The sequence below is a fragment of the Protomyctophum parallelum genome, assembly GCF_964188405.1.
Source record: "Protomyctophum parallelum genome assembly, chromosome: 15".
In the NCBI taxonomy this organism is placed as follows: domain Eukaryota; kingdom Metazoa; phylum Chordata; class Actinopteri; order Myctophiformes; family Myctophidae; genus Protomyctophum; species Protomyctophum parallelum.
In genome coordinates, this window is record NC_139710.1 from 21,482,744 (window position 1) to 21,498,776 (window position 16,033).

Sequence of the window (16,033 nt, forward strand, 5' to 3'; positions counted from 1 at the left end):
TCAGATATTTAGAAGCTTGTTTCACAAACGGCACAAACGTTATCTTCAGGAAGGTTCAGGGAGAGAAAAAGAAGGTCTAAGGCCAGCCTAAGACCAGCATTGCCTGTCATTGGAATTGCCTGTCATCAGTTCACTGGGCAAGGCTCATGCCTTGCTGCAGCGTCCTGTTGACAGGCTCACTTCAGCAATCTGAGGGCTGTCGGGTGGAAACTGTTCCTTAGCCTTGTTTTGCTCCTCTTGATACTGCTGTAGGCCTTCCGCAGGCGTTATGAGGGGTTGAACAGTTTGACTTGGGTGGTGCTTGTCTTTGATAATGAAGCTGGGCTTTGGCTACGCACCGCTTGTTGTATAGACCCTGGAGCTCGGGGAGCTCGCCTCCCATTAAGCGCTCTGCCGAGCGCACTATTAGCTGTAGGCTGATCTTTTCTCGGGAAGTGCAGTTCCCATACCAGGCCGTGACCCAGCCTGATAGGATACCTTCAACTGAGCCGTTGTAGGATGCGCTGAGGATGAGGATGAGGACCTGAGGATGTGCTGTCCTACTCCAAACTTCTTCATGTAATATAGTCCTGAGTGCTGATCATTGCGGCCAGTGACGTAGAGTCTGTTGGGGCCGGGGGGCCAGGGCCCCCATGAGGAATTGGATATGAATATACTGTGTATATATATATATATATATATATATATATATATATATATATTCCCTCGGTTCGTCCCGTTTGTACCGCACCAGGTCAAGCCCGTTCGCACAATTCTCGTCTTGCATTGACTTTGTATGTAATCGCGCCGCTCTAACCATTAAAGTCACCTTAAAGGTCATTACACACTGGCGAATTGGCGACGCGATTTATTCGTGCGAATAATTCGCATTTTTTAAAAACCAATTGAAATCAATGCAAGCTTCCACATCAGTGGCGAATGTGCAAATGTGCGAAAATGCGACAGTTTTCGCTCTTTATTTGTTCGCTCTGGTGTCGAATTTTGCAGACATTCGCAGGCGAACTGCAGCACCTCTGACCACGCTCGCGTGTGCGTGCGTGCCGTGGACATGGCACATGGGTGTGCAACAGAGCAGCCGTCGGTCCGGCTACGCAGGTCGGGATAGCGCAGCAGCACACACTGTTGCACACCTCCCCTCCTACAACTCTGTTGGGTGTGTGTGCGCTCGCGTGTGCGTGCGTGCGTGCCGTGGACATGGCACATGGGTGTGCAGCCGACTGGCCGTCGATCCCAAATGACTCTGGACACCACATCACGGTAGTGAAGAAGACAAGAAGTGGTGGAAAGGATAGTAGGATATAGGCTACCAATACAAACAAAAGAGGTATTAGCGCACGCTGCACACCAATAGTGAAGATCGACGTGCATGCTGAGTGCTGACCACGGGACGGGAGACAAACTTGTAAAGGAAGGATCGGTTGCACAGCTCGTAGTCACAAATCACGATACAAAACACTTTTATTAAAGACCAACGTTTCGGCACCTTGCCTTCTCTTCAGGGTATGAAAGAAAGGATACCAATAATGACATAAGTAACGCAGGAGAACAAGATGGAGTGGAGTGGAGTGGAGGAGGAGAGGAGAGGAGATTGGAGTGAAGGGCTGGCGAATATAATCGCACAATACGCGTCGCATTTATATGTGTACAGACGCGACTAAATTCGCCGGGCAAATATTTCGCATTTTTTGGATCGCTTATTCGCATTGCGTCGCTAATTCGCCAGTGTGTAATGACCTTTACACCTCTTTTTTCCTCACTGTCCGGGACGGGGGTGGTGGGGCCTGTCCCTTGTACACATGCAGATCAGGCATTGAAATACTAATCTGGGTGCTTGTTTTCACCTGCCAGGTATGGGTATATGCATGCATACAGTACTGTACTGCTACTTGTTCACAATATGAAACCACCACCAGCTAGAACACCCTGGCTGGCAACAGCGATGCCAGCCTGCCGTTGAAACCTTCCGCCGTCCCGCCGTTTTACGATTATAAAAACATTTCGTCTCTGATTGCGGCTGCAGAGTTTCTAATGATTTAATGTCTTTTATGTAGCACCAGCGGTTGTGATGCCATAGCCTGAGAGGACGTTTGGGTGAACGGGTGAACGCTGACTGATTCAGTCACTCCATAGATATATATAAGAAAGCTAGATGGCTCACCCGCTCTGCTGGCCAATGTAGAGCGACGTCGCTACGTGGCGGCCATCTTAATTCGGGGCAGCATAACATTGTGTCTATGGGGCATGTACTTTTTAAATAGTTCCAGACCCACAGAAACGCACCCAGGGTGCCCGATTCCGGCGAGCCGCCCCGCGTCCGAAACGGTTGAGAAATGACAGAGTTATGGGGGGTCCCTCTACTGTACCCTCTACTGTACTGTACTGTCACTGTACTGGCACACCCGAAATCACCATATATACAGTTAATATGTGCGTGTGTCTGTGTGTGTTAGGTTGCGCACAGGTGGTGAAAAACAACCATGCTGTTTTCGTGCTCAGACGCACCCACCCACACACCCACCCAACCACACACATAGGTCCTGATTCTTCAAAAACGAAATGCGCCAGAGTGTAACGGTGACGGAAACAGATATCGTATTTATCCGTCCGATCAAGCTACGTTGAGATGACGTGTTATTCAGAGAGTGGTGTGTACCACAGGTGCGCTGGCGTATCGCAGGTGTATGTCATACTGAAAGCAGCGGGTGCAAAGTGATCGGAAAAGCAACCGACAACCTCATCTGCATTGATCCACGCCCCATATCGACCATAAAAGGCTTCAAGCATGACTCAGCAGACAGCAGTTTGTCTGAGATCACAGCCGCGGTCACTGCTATATCCAAGCTTACAATGGTGCGTGCTCCGCTGAAGCAATATAATTATAATTTATTTAATTAAGTTCGGGACCAAGGCGGGTGTTCACTCACACCTTTGCAGAGGTAAAACATATCCGATATTTAAAATATCGTATGTCAATGCAAAAGTCGTCTTTTCAGAGAGAGCGAGAGAGAGAGAGAGACGAGAGAGGGAGGGGGGCTGCATGGGCCCTCGACACTGTTGCGCGATAAAGAACAGTAGCCCATACATTCATAAGTAAATATATTATAGGCCTACCTCGTAGGCCTGGGATCCTCTTGTCTGAAGAAATTATAATCCAGTGAGTTTATCCAGTGAGTTAAACTATTCTGTGTGTGGCATCCATGTGATCAATATCAATATACATTATTATAAATTCTGTCTGTGTGTCCGTCATGTTCACGAGTGGAGGTGAGCTGGTTTAAAACTGATATGACTGGCCGACTTTCAAACACGCTGCATTCATTAGGCTAATATTGGTCTTCTATTTTTTTTTATATAGGGCTAATTAGCCCTATTCATTTTCCAATGTGAATCGGATCGGCAGTAGCCTACACTGCTGTCTGCCCTCCGCCACACACACACACACACACACACACACACACACACACACACACACACACACACACACACACACACACACACACACACACACACACACACCGACAGTCAACTGATCTGCCGCCGCCTACTGCAGGCATTACTGTCTACACTAAACTATGTTGGATTCGTACAGTGCAGAATGCAGATAAGCCTATGTTCTTATTATAACTGTGAATTTGTTTTTTAACATGCAGCGCGAGTCCGCGAGATCCGATCTACAAGCTCACAACCGTTGCACTTCGAGTAGGCTGCCGAGTGAGCAGCCCCAATCGCGCATGATATAAATATCCTAATAAATAAATAAAAAGGTGTCGGCTTGCGGGGCAGTTTCTGTATATGGGACTCTATAGGCTAACTTGCCTATAATGCATGCATTTATAGGCATGATACAAGTGCACTCGGCTTTTATATATATATATATCGTTTTCTGTGCTGATTTTTTGTGCTGATCGACCAATATGTTGGGGGCACATGCCTACATATTTTATCTGAGATTTGGGGACTATTTATTGATTCAGCATGAAGACTAAAGCCTTCTGAATAAATCTATATGCAAGTGTATGCTTCCGCAAATTTCTCCGCCACCTAAAGAGGTGGCGGAGGTTTTAGCGGAGTTTCCGACGAACCAAAGACAGCGTCAAGTTCACGGCCATTTCCATGAATTCCAAATTAATGTGGGAAATCCACGTAAATGCCTTTCCGCCAGCGTCACGGCAATATATCAGCGGAAACACGTTGAAGAATCAGGCCCATAGTCACTTAAGGAAGTGGTTGCACCACTTAAAAATAATGATAATATAGTTGGCAATAGTACATGCAAAACACTTTAACACACTATGTTATTGAACATTGCCGCATCCAGCTGCTACACACCCCAGGCTATTGCAGTTAAAAGAATAAAAACCAAATCTGTTCTACCAAGTAGTCTGTCAAGTGAACACTTTAAAAAAATGTTCAAATAACAGCCGGTTTACAAGTTCACAACACGCTGCATAGTGAGAATAGCATTCATTTACGGTGGGGAAGAAAATGTAATCAAGGAAATACAACGTTTCTGCCCGACAGCAATGCATCTCTGTTAGGTGGAAACCTCATCCAAAACTGTTGCTTTTCAGGATAAAAAGTCCAAACTAAAGTATTTTGCTTCTCTTTATGTAAGACTTGTGCACAGATCTCGTTGCTCAACACTGACATTGAGAAGAGAAAGGACCGTCTGAGGCTAATCACAGCCTTGAGTGTTGTGGGAAGTATGATGAAATATGTCTGTGTGCAGTGGTGGAAGTACAGTACAGTACATTTACTCAAGGGCTGTACTTGAGAAAAAAATGCTACTGTACTTTGACTTTACTTGAGTATGTCCAGTTTACATACAGTATTAACCAATTAAGCCATATTTTATACTTCTATTTGAAAATAGCTGATCTATAAGACCCCGACCTTGTATATATCTGCCATTTTCAAAAACATTTTAATGTGTTTTCTGAAACCTTTTTCAAGTATATTTTGATGCCAGTACTGCTCTTCTATCTATAAATACACCACGTCTCTGTACGTCCACGTGTGTACAGTTGTAATGCACATACAGTAACTCCAGAATGATTCCATTCCAAGCATTAGTTTTGCAGCCATAGCCACTTGCCTAAATGTGCCCAAAATGTGCTGACCTCATCACATTTGTCATGACGTCTATGGACGTTTTTAGCCCAAGGAGTGTATGTTGTGTAAAACTAATGAACTAATTTGACATGTAACATGCTACTTAAAGCTTGACATTTTTTACATTTTTGCCTGCCATAGGATGTTAATGGTAGGGTCACAAGAAACCCCTATAAAAATTGCCCAATACTGACAGCCAGTCAGCAAGAGGATTCACGAATGTATGTACACATAGACAATATTTTAGGCCAATAAAAAATACGGTCTAGTTTACTTAAATAAAACATCAATAAAACTTACATCTTTCACCACTGATGAATATGTGGTGCTGGAGCACTGCTTTCGTTCTGCAGTGCAACAAGAGTTGTGGTGATAACGTCCAAGCCTCTGAAGAATGCTAATGGATTAATTGCGCTCATTTAATTGCCTCATAACTGCACGTTAACTGATAAAGCCATAAACATAATTTTATTTGACAGTTGTTGGGCAGTGAGTTTATTGAATCACAAATTGTGCCGCAAGTGCTATGGGTGCGAGGAGGCTATTAGCCGATAGGAAAAGCAATTTACTGTTAGTATTAAAATGTTATATTATCAGGCTTTTAGTTGCCGTAGGTAACACAGGTAGCTCTTTTGAATTTGCATTAAGTACCTTGATTAACATTGTAATTAGGCCTATGTCAAAGGTTGTGTGTGTGTGTGTGTGTGTGTGTGTGTGTGTGTGTGTGTGTGTGTGTGTGTGTGTGTGTGTATGTGTGTGTGTGTGTGTGCACGAGCCTCTGTGTGGGAAGAATGGACCCATCAAACCCATCGAATACTCAACATAGCAAATGTGCCCTAACATCTCTATTAACCCTCTAATGGCCAAGTGGCCAACCTTAATAACATCTTATTGTGCCTTAGGCCAGCTTTGGCTGACTTTTTGAATGACAATAGAATAATGTGCGATATGACCACAATGTCACGAAATATCTCATTTTAAAGCTGCACGTCTCTAGTTTACACAAAATTATGTTCCTAGCATGTTCCATCGTTTACTTATAAGCATTTTAGTACACCTTGGTTTGACTTATCACTGAAACCAAGGTCTACTAAAAAGCTTATAAGTAAACGATGGAACAAGCTATAATCATAATTATTTTTTCATTGTAAAGTAGTGACTTGGAGCTATAAAATGAGACATTTCGTGACATTGTGGTCATATCTCACATTTTTCGATTGCCATTCAAAAAGTCGCCAAATCTGGCCAATGCTGGCCAATGCCCCATTTCTTAATTCGTCATTTTAATGCAATAAGAGGGATCAGCGATCTAAATAAAATACATCACGTTTTACTTTCATTTTCAAATTAATACCCAGAAGTGCCACCAGATGGCGGGAACGTTCCATTATTCTGATTTTGGCAAAAGTATCAAATGTGGCTAAATCACTTCCTGTCAAACGGAGGTAAACAAAGGAGGCTACTATGACCACTAGCACATAGCTTAGCAATCCGGACAGCCAAGCTAACATTAGCTTTTTTATAACTTAGTCAAATTAAGCTTAAAAACGGCCAGGAACATCCCAAAATATCACATTTTTTGCCGCGGATCACATAGAGACGGCGCGCGTGCACGATAGTGCACGATCGCGCGGGTTTCGGCCGGTTTTTGGTAGATTACATAAAAATAATAAAAAAAATGTCAAACAATTGCAATATTTTGTTATAAAAAGACGTACTGACAGGGCAGTACGTCTACTACGCAGATAACGTCATTGGCCACGAGGGATTTGTTGATTTAACACGTCAATTAACATGGCAGTCTATGGGCCTGACGTGCTCTTGGCCACAAGGGGGTTAATAAAATCATCTTTACTACGTATATGCGGCAATTAGAGCACACATTGCAGTGGCCATTTTGCCCTTACATCATAGACATAGAGTACTATGATGTTCTCAAAGCAGGTTCTGTAGACCCCCACGGGTCCTTCAGGGGCTTCCTGCGGGTCCCCAGGGGCCCCCAGTGGGTCCCCAGGCTTCCAACAGTGGGTCCTTCAGGGCATTCCAGCGGGTCCCCAGTGGGTCCCCAGGGGCTTCTAGCAGGTCCCCAGCACAATCGCCTTATTTAGTATTTTAGCTAAATAGCAGAAATCTCACAATAGCCGAAATCTCACAGTGTTAGATTGTACAGTATATCCGCTATTTCCAAATAATTAAAAAGAAATCTGCCCCCTGGCACAAAATTATTTAAAACTAGCCCTTATACACAAAATACACAACCCTGGGTGCGTTTTTTATTCACTAATCCATTCATTATTAATTTATAATTTGTTAAATTGGAAAAAAGGACTTCGTTAAGACCTCCATATTATTATGGTAAATGCCTGTGTGAAAAGTGGGAGTGATTGGTGCAGGCGGTGAGGAGCTATGGCAGTGTTTCTGACACACAGACACACAGACATTGTCAGAATTATAGTATGAATGTATGATGATGATGATGGGGGTCCAGACTCCACAGCAAACATACATTTGGCGGTCCTAATGGACAGAAAAAGGTTTGAGAACTACTGACGCAAAATAGCTGCCGTGTGATATGGTCGTCATTGAGTGGCGTAGCGTGAAACCTTTCTCTTTGCACAATGAAAAAGCAGATTAAAGAGATATTTTCCACATTGCCTCATGTTGTCAGACGCACGAACCTTGAATGCTTCTGATGAATTCTTTCCATTTCAAACCTGGTGATAATTAGCAGCTCTTGGCCTGGACAGGAGGATGGAAAAGACTTCAGGAGTGTTGAGCAATATTGTGTATCACAAAAACCCTCTCTTCACTCACTGTGAATAATCCAGTCGCTATGTCACATAGCAGTCGGCGCAGGAAGCGCTTTAGAAGACTCCCTTTCCTTTTTTCCTCCTTCCATGTCTGCCCACTGTTTGCCAGCTAGCTCGAGTAAGGAGCCAAATACTTAAAATTCTTGCATGTGGGATTATGTCCAATATGTGTCTGCCCTCTTGCATCAGCAAGCAATTTCGTTCATTTTGCATGTGTAAAAAGCGCAACATTCAGCTTCATGCACAATAAGACCAGCTCACCAGCTCACCAGCTCTGAGTTGATCTAAAGTCCCCCAACGCTGCCGCCATTTGAACACATTCAATACTATATCGATTTATATAGATGGGTTCATAGCGCATGCACACCGCAATACAAATCCATCTGAATTCAACAGAACTGTCAACGTGGTACAGTTGATATCATGAAATCATTAGCGATTTGAGCCAGATTATGTGTCTGTCTGTCACCTGCATATCTCGAGGATTTCCCTACCGGTCAACTTTAAACTTGCAGTGCAACTTCCCCATTTACATATAGGGTATTTTATTATGAAGTAAGTACCGCATGTGATTGGTTGAGAATAGAATCAACATGGAACTGAGACCGACCCATGGTCGGCGAGCAGTAACTGCACTGAGTTCCTGCGCATGTCTGTCTGTATAGTCACAATGTAGCCGAAAATACACAACGCAATACTCAACAGGTAGAGTCATTCACATACATCAATAAATAAAATGCATGAATCGATTACAGATAAACAAAAAATAATAATAAAGCAGTTACAATTTTGAACAAAAGTGTTGGGAAAACATTAGCCCTAAATTGACCCGAAGAAGGAAATTAACTGATTTTGAGGAGTTCTGGAGCTCGTTCCAAGCAGATGGAGCACTGGCAGAGAATGCTGCCTTGCCTAGCTCTGCCTGAGCAAAAGAAACCGTGAGCATCAGGAATTCACTCTAGTAGGGACTAGGGTTCTGATCCAACATAGAACAAATATAAGGGGGGCACATTCCTGAAATGGTTTTAAAAATAAACAGATACTGTACCAGTGTTTATCACGCCTCTCAGACAGAGAGGATAAGACTGCGTTCACATAGTGTAAAATGATGGGTACCATATTACTGTCACCAGTGACCCGTCTTAGGGCAGAATGGTACACAGTATTGACGTGCTTTACAAATGATCCTATTAGTTATGTCTGCATAATCTAAAACTGAGAGAAAAGTGGCTTCAATAATAATTACTGGATGAAGGAAAACATGATTTATTTCTAGGCTGGCCTCTGTTACTTTTCAGGAAATGGAGAAAAAAAGGACCTGTGTACCAATGGATCCAATGTAGTTAGCATTTAGTTACCATAAGCTGTACTTACTACTTACCATTGGTTCAATTACATTCAGCCGCAGATGAGTCTGTGCGGTCCAAGTACAGAAATAACTCAGGTCCAGGGTTTGTGTGAATATGAGTTGTTTGAACTTGATGTGTGTCGTTTATTGATTCTCAAAGAATAATGAACAAAGTGTGTCCCATATCAGTTCAATGAGGGTCTTTTAGTTTCCAAATAAGGGAGAATTTTGTATTTCAAGGTTGGCAACCCTATGTGTAGTTCTGGTGTACTCTCTCATGTGTGCTCCAAAGAACTACAAACGTACAAAGCTCTTTATATTGACATCCTACAGTCCTGTAGCTTCAAAGTAAGTCAATTTACTATAATTATAAATTTTTACTTCGCATGAAACTGGAGCCATTTTGTACAACAACAATTTCAAATTGTTCCCTTGATGTCATTCCTCCTTTTCTTACAATGACAGTCAAACCTGCAAAATTGCGCAGTGTATTGTAAAGTGTATTTGGAAAACACAGAGAAAAACACATTAGGACAAAACACACATGCACACACACTCTAAGCTGTGCAATAATCCAACATTCTTTGTATATCTTTTAAAGTTTTCTATTCACTCCAGCATCCATTCAACGTTTGCTATTAACTTAAGGAAGAGTGGAACATTGGGACGAGGTGCCTTTCAGTTTCTCATTTGGCTTTTGTGCTTTTATTTAACAATGGCGTTTCATGTTTTTGTTCCGCGGATGATATATGGAGGCCCAAATAAATGCATTTATTCTAAAGAACCAGTTCAGCCAGCCATGAATGAACTTTAAGTTTTACTACTTACAGCATGTTGCAACTGACCAACTGAAAAACAAGACCTTCCTTTGTCTGCATGAGAAGTGCTGTATATCTCTCACTCTCTCACTCACTCTCTCTCTCTCCCTCCCTCCCTCCCCCTCTCTCTCTCTCCCTCCCTTCCTCCCCCCTCTCTCTCTCTCTCTCTCTCTCTCTCTCTCTCTCTCTCTCTCTCTCTCCCCCTCTCTCACTCTCTCACACATACTCTGCACAGAAGTGCGACGATGCAAAAGTTGTTTGACTCTAAGTTAAAAGAGTTGCTTCGGACCAGTGATGCTGTTATGGCCACAACTGAAAAGCAGGTTCAGAAACTGCTGACGTCTTGTTGAACATGGGCATACGCGAATGGAGTTCCATGGTACATGCTGACACTTGCATAAACATGACGCAAAGCTCGGCAAATCCCTGAAGCCGATGGTTCGGGTTAGCCAATCAGGGAAGCTGATACCTATACCCCCAAAACACACAGATTCATTTCATCCTCCACAGACTCGCGGACAAACACATTCGCCAACATTTCTCGATAACTGTTGTCGATTATCTTCCCACTCTGGGGCACACATGCCAAGTTTGAGGCTGTTCGGGACAGTTATACAAACTCACAGGTACTCGTGTACACACATAAAGGCAGAGTTTTTATTTGTGAATGTATAGATATAGATGAACACTATCTATCAAAATATTGATTAGACTTAATGCCCTGTGCAGAACAGAATATGTGAATGTGATTAATGTCAGTCAGTTGTGTAACTGTTGAAGAACGTTGTCATAGTTACAGGATTAGAGCAGACTACTGCATGGCTCTTCAATTAAATTGGAGTGTCCAGACACTCGGATGTCCTCCCTGGCAAGATCCGAACTATAATGATGTCACACTTGCATGCTTTCATTTTCTTCAGTACTTTCTTTCTTCAGGCACGTAAGTGGCCTAGATGAAAGGAGCACAATTTGCTTCTCATGTCAAGTCACACGAAAATTGCCTCTTTATGAAAATGCGCATAATTTGAACAACTAGCCTATTGGATACCACATCTTTAACCACGTAAACTCCCAGGGCTCTATACTTGGTCTGTTCCCTTTTTGAGGCAGCGCTGAGTGTACAGCTCCTCCGAACTGGGCCGTTGACATCCAGCGATGCGCTCGACTGTGCTCTCAGAGCCTTATGGACCCTGTCTGTGCAGCTCCCACACCAGCCGGTGAAGCTGCTTGTCAGCAGGTAGAAAGCACCTGGCGATTTGTGGACTCGGGCCGAACTTCTTGTGAGTCCATATAGGTGCTGTTGTGCCTTTGGCGAACAACTCAGAGTCCAATTCGTTTTGGAGGATATTGCAAGTGAGCTCTCAAATATGTGGCGAAATGCTTTGAATGATAACATTAAAATGTACAGCGTAACTATATAACCTGAGATTTCCGTTCTGCAGAATCTACCTATAACAGGAGTGCACACTTTACACAGGTTTTAAATACTTGAACCCTACTGTAGCATCCCTGTTCTGGGACGAACATTCAACAAATAGAATAGATCTACAAGATTGTGAGCTCATAGAATCTTCTTTTGTTATCCAAGACACTGTATTGTGTTGTGATTTATATGTATTGGCTTTTCTCTAGCATGTTTATTTCATCTCACACTTTTACAATTTCTAATTTTATTGTCTGGTTTAGCTTGGAGTTGCATCTGACATATGCCATGTGCTATATAAAAAGACAGACAGAGATACCTTTATTGATCCTTCTGAGGAAATTCAAAGACAGCACGGTAGTTAAGTACAGATACGGATACAACAACATTGAAATATTGTTTGAAGGGGCAGATTTGTCCCACAGCGCTGGAGTCCATCTTGTGCACGGATCATCGTTTACGCTGAATCATTTAGAACCACTGACTCACACCACAATCACATCGTTAACGAGAATAGTGCGGTTTTGAAATCCTTAGTAATGCTTTTATCTGAGGCCCAGTGGGGGTGTTGGCCTTTAATTGTGCACTTTAAACTCCACAGGAGACTTGTTGGGGTCTTAGACACACAGAGTTTGGTGTGCACTTATGCAGGCCACGCACACACGCACGCACACAGGCACACACACACACACACACACACACACACACACACACACACACACACACACACACACACACACACACACACACACACACACACATACAGTACACCTACCTACCCAGTAAAACTCTTTTTAATCTCTTTTAATTTGTGTAACTCCGAGCGTGTCCAAACGGTAGCCTGGCATGGCCAGACTATAATATCACATCTTTGTTCCTGTGGTGGTAGATTGGTCTCAGTTTCCAGGCTATCATCAGGGTCCTTTTGGTTCCACTTGTGCACACGCAGCAGAGTTAAATGAACACCCTGGATTTTCCTGTGTTTTACGCAGATCTATAAGCAGCATGATGTCCGCTGAACGCACATAGATGCACCGCTGCTGCTGTTCTAATCCTCCTCCCATCGCGTTGAGTTTCCCGGTCCATGCAGCATTGTTGTCCCTCCCCCTGACTGCGTGAAGCAGCGGTAATTAGGCGGCTGCTTGTCAGCTGCTCTCCCTGCTCATTTGGAACCCAGTCGGTGGTCAGAGGAAGGAATAAAACGCTCAGAGAACAATGGTTTGCCTCAGTCATCAAAAGACCAAATGTAATTAAGCTCAGTTTTATGTGCCACGCGGGGCTAAGAAAACCTCTTTATATGACAAGAAATAAATTGAGGGAAGCAAATCAAATCCAGCTTCTCTGCACCTCAGGGATTCGGAGCCACCACCATGTTAGCAAAAAGATTCATTGGTGAGCCCGTGTCCATGTGTCCAAATAATGATTTTGAATGTTTTGACACGTGAGACTGCACTGCTTACTCAGGCAGCACGCGCTTAGAGGACTGCTCTTATTACACTCTCATTACCCCTGGCCGCCGGAAACAAACCTATTTGAAATGCTATTACTACTAGCAAATTGTATTGTGGTGGTAATGGGAAATATCATTCATACAGTAGCTACCGTGAATGTCTTCGAAGTCATGCATTTATATATACAGGGTATATATATATATATATAGTGTGTGTGTGGGTGTGTGTGTGCGTGCATGCGTTCGTGGCTGCGTGCATGCGTGCATATATATATATATGATATAATAGGATAATAGAAAAAAGCATTGGACCACCTGTGGTGGCGTAGGAATTGGCATAGCTTTCTTGTCAGATTGATGTGCTGTATTTCTGGAGCGGTGAAAAGCTTCTTTTGGTATAAGCAGGCATAACAGTAAATACATGAAAGACTAAATGACATCACAGGCATCGATAATAACAAGCACAGTATCCACTTCCTTAAGCTGTCATGGAAAAATTATATCTTCAATTGTAGCTTCACATTCAGTCCCAGTTCGTATTGTTTCAGGGAAGGCAGCAGCAGTGCTTACTGTATGCTCAGTACTCACCTAAAAATAGGTTGTTGCCAATTAATGTTGGGATATAAAGAGAAGAAATACGCCACTGAATACACTGCAAGCAATGCATCTGGTTCGTCCAATGTGATTGTGATGTCCATGTCAAATAAATAAACATAACATAAATGGTGTCCTTGAGGTGGTTGGGTCCCCAGCAAACAGCATCACAATGATTTAACCCCTTTATCCATATCTTATACGTTGGCTCTGAAAAACTTTGCAGATGTACAAGCTTGCAGCGCGGTATGAAGTGACATGCTGCAAGCTTGGAAAAAAAGCTGCAAGCTGTGAAATATATTGGACGTGTTTTTATTTAGTTATAATTTACACAAATCTTCTCTTCTGCTGGTCCCTGGCACAGAACATTTTCTGATTTTCCAGTAACAACATTAGAAATGTATTATGTAACAACCTTGACAGATGTTTGCCACATTTGTTGTCTTCTAATTCAATTTCTGTACTGAGTAGACTCAAGGTTTTTGCCTTTCTAAGAAACACACTTGTGTAATGTACTGTACACACTTTTTAACACTGTAATTTCTTGAAGCAAGAAAACATTTCAAAAACATTTCAAACATCTCACAGTAGTATTATCATATGTTTACACACACGCACACGCACGCATGCACACACCCACACACACGTTCCATGAATGAATGCATTTTTCGACCTAATCTTAAAATCATTACGTTGCATTCTTGTATGTTTATTTAGCACTGTGACTTATGACCGTCCATTGACTTGCACCCAAAGGCATGCGAGTGTGAGCGTTTGGAGAGGCGTGTCGGAGAGTGGCTATTAACACCACCATGGCAGGCAGTCACAGTAGATTTCCACTGGAGAGCGGTGGCGTGGTTCCTGTCGCCTACCTCTGGGCCATTTTTAGCCTGTGGTGCTGCCGCTGGCTGGCCTCTTTGCCACCTTGCCACACAGTGCCACGTGTGGGTAAAGTGTCTGCCACAGCAGTGGTTCTCAAGCTATATATATATATATATATATATATATCAGATCAACAAGCTCAGAGCTTGCGTTTGTAGATCAGCTAATGGTCAATAGCCTGAGCAATAATTCGGGTTAAAGTGGTCCAACGGATTTTGAGAGGAGAGGAGCACTGGCTGGGGAGTGGAGCACGGGGCCTCTCCCCATCGGCTCCCTGGCTGGGGAGAGGAGCACGGGGCCTCTCCCCATCGGCTCCTTGGCCGGGGAGAGGAGCACGGGACCTCTCCCCATCGGCTCCCTGGCTGGGGAGAGGAGCACGGGACCTCTCCCCATCGGCTCCCTGGCCGGGGAGAGGAGCACGGGGCCTCTCCCCCATCGGCTCCCTGGCTGGGGAGAGGAGCACGGGACCTCTCCCCATCGGCTCCCTGGCCGGGGAGTGGAGTACGGGACCTCTCCCCATCGGCTCCCTGGCTGGGGAGAGGAGCACGGGACCTCTCCCCATCGGCTCCCTGGCCGGGGAGTGGAGCACGGGGCCTCTCCCCATCGGCTCCCTGGCTGGGGAGAGGAGTACGGGACCTCTCCCCATCGGCTCCCTGGCTGGGGAGTGGAGCACGGGGCCTCTCCCCATCGGCTCCCTGGCCGGGGAGTGGAGCACGGGACCTCTTCCCATCGGCTCCCTGGCCAGGGAGAGGAGCACGGGCCTCTCCCCATCGGCTTCCTGGCTGGGGAGAGGAGCACGGGGCCTCTCCCCATCGGCTCCCTGGCCGGGGAGAGGAGCACGGGGCCTCTCCCCAGCTCCCTGACTGCGCCCGCTGCGAGTGCGAGGCAGGGCTCCCCTGGGACCGGGCTGTGGGTCGGGCTGGGGAGGTATAGAAACTCTGAGAGTGTACAAAACAGGTCTACTTGGCTATTTGTATACCCTCTCGGAGTTAAATTATAGCACTGAGGATTGTACAGTGTACTGTACACTGTCAAAACAAATCATTTCATTCCGAGAGGGTTCCATTTGTTTGGTTCCATTTGTACCCTCTCGGAGTTACAGACCCATAAGGGTCCATTTGGACGCACCTCGGTGGTCCCTGAACCCAACGTTGAGAGCCAGTGGGGGTAGACTTGGGCACAGTAGCCGTCTTAAGCAGAGCTGAGGGGAAGTCCTGTGCGTTTGAAGTAGGGACCTCAGAAAGGCTGTTTACTCTGGGGGGTCGGGGGAGGGGCGCGTTGGCCCTGCCGCACAAGAATGCCTGTGTCCAGTGGTGGAATGTAACCAATTACATTTACTCATGTAATGTACTTAAGTACAATTTCGAGATACTTTTTCTTCACTTGAGCATTTCCATTTTTACATAATTGATAGGCCTACTTCTATTCCTTTACATCTCAGAGGCAAAACATGTATTATTATTGAGCTTTTTACTCCACTTCTTACTTTGCAGACTTAGATTACAAAACATACGTTAACCACAAAGACATATTTTATGCTTTGGCTATTTGTAAATAACCGGTCTCCAAGCTCTCAGTGCGTCGCAAACGAATTTG

At 44.4% G+C, this 16,033-nt stretch overlaps 1 protein-coding gene across 1 annotated transcript in view; it reads left to right on the forward strand.

Moving 5' to 3' along the window:
* The window catches only part of adamts3 (ADAM metallopeptidase with thrombospondin type 1 motif, 3), a 160,906-nt gene that overhangs the window by 55,496 nt on the left and 89,377 nt on the right, over positions 1-16,033 (forward strand). The window lies entirely within an intron of this gene.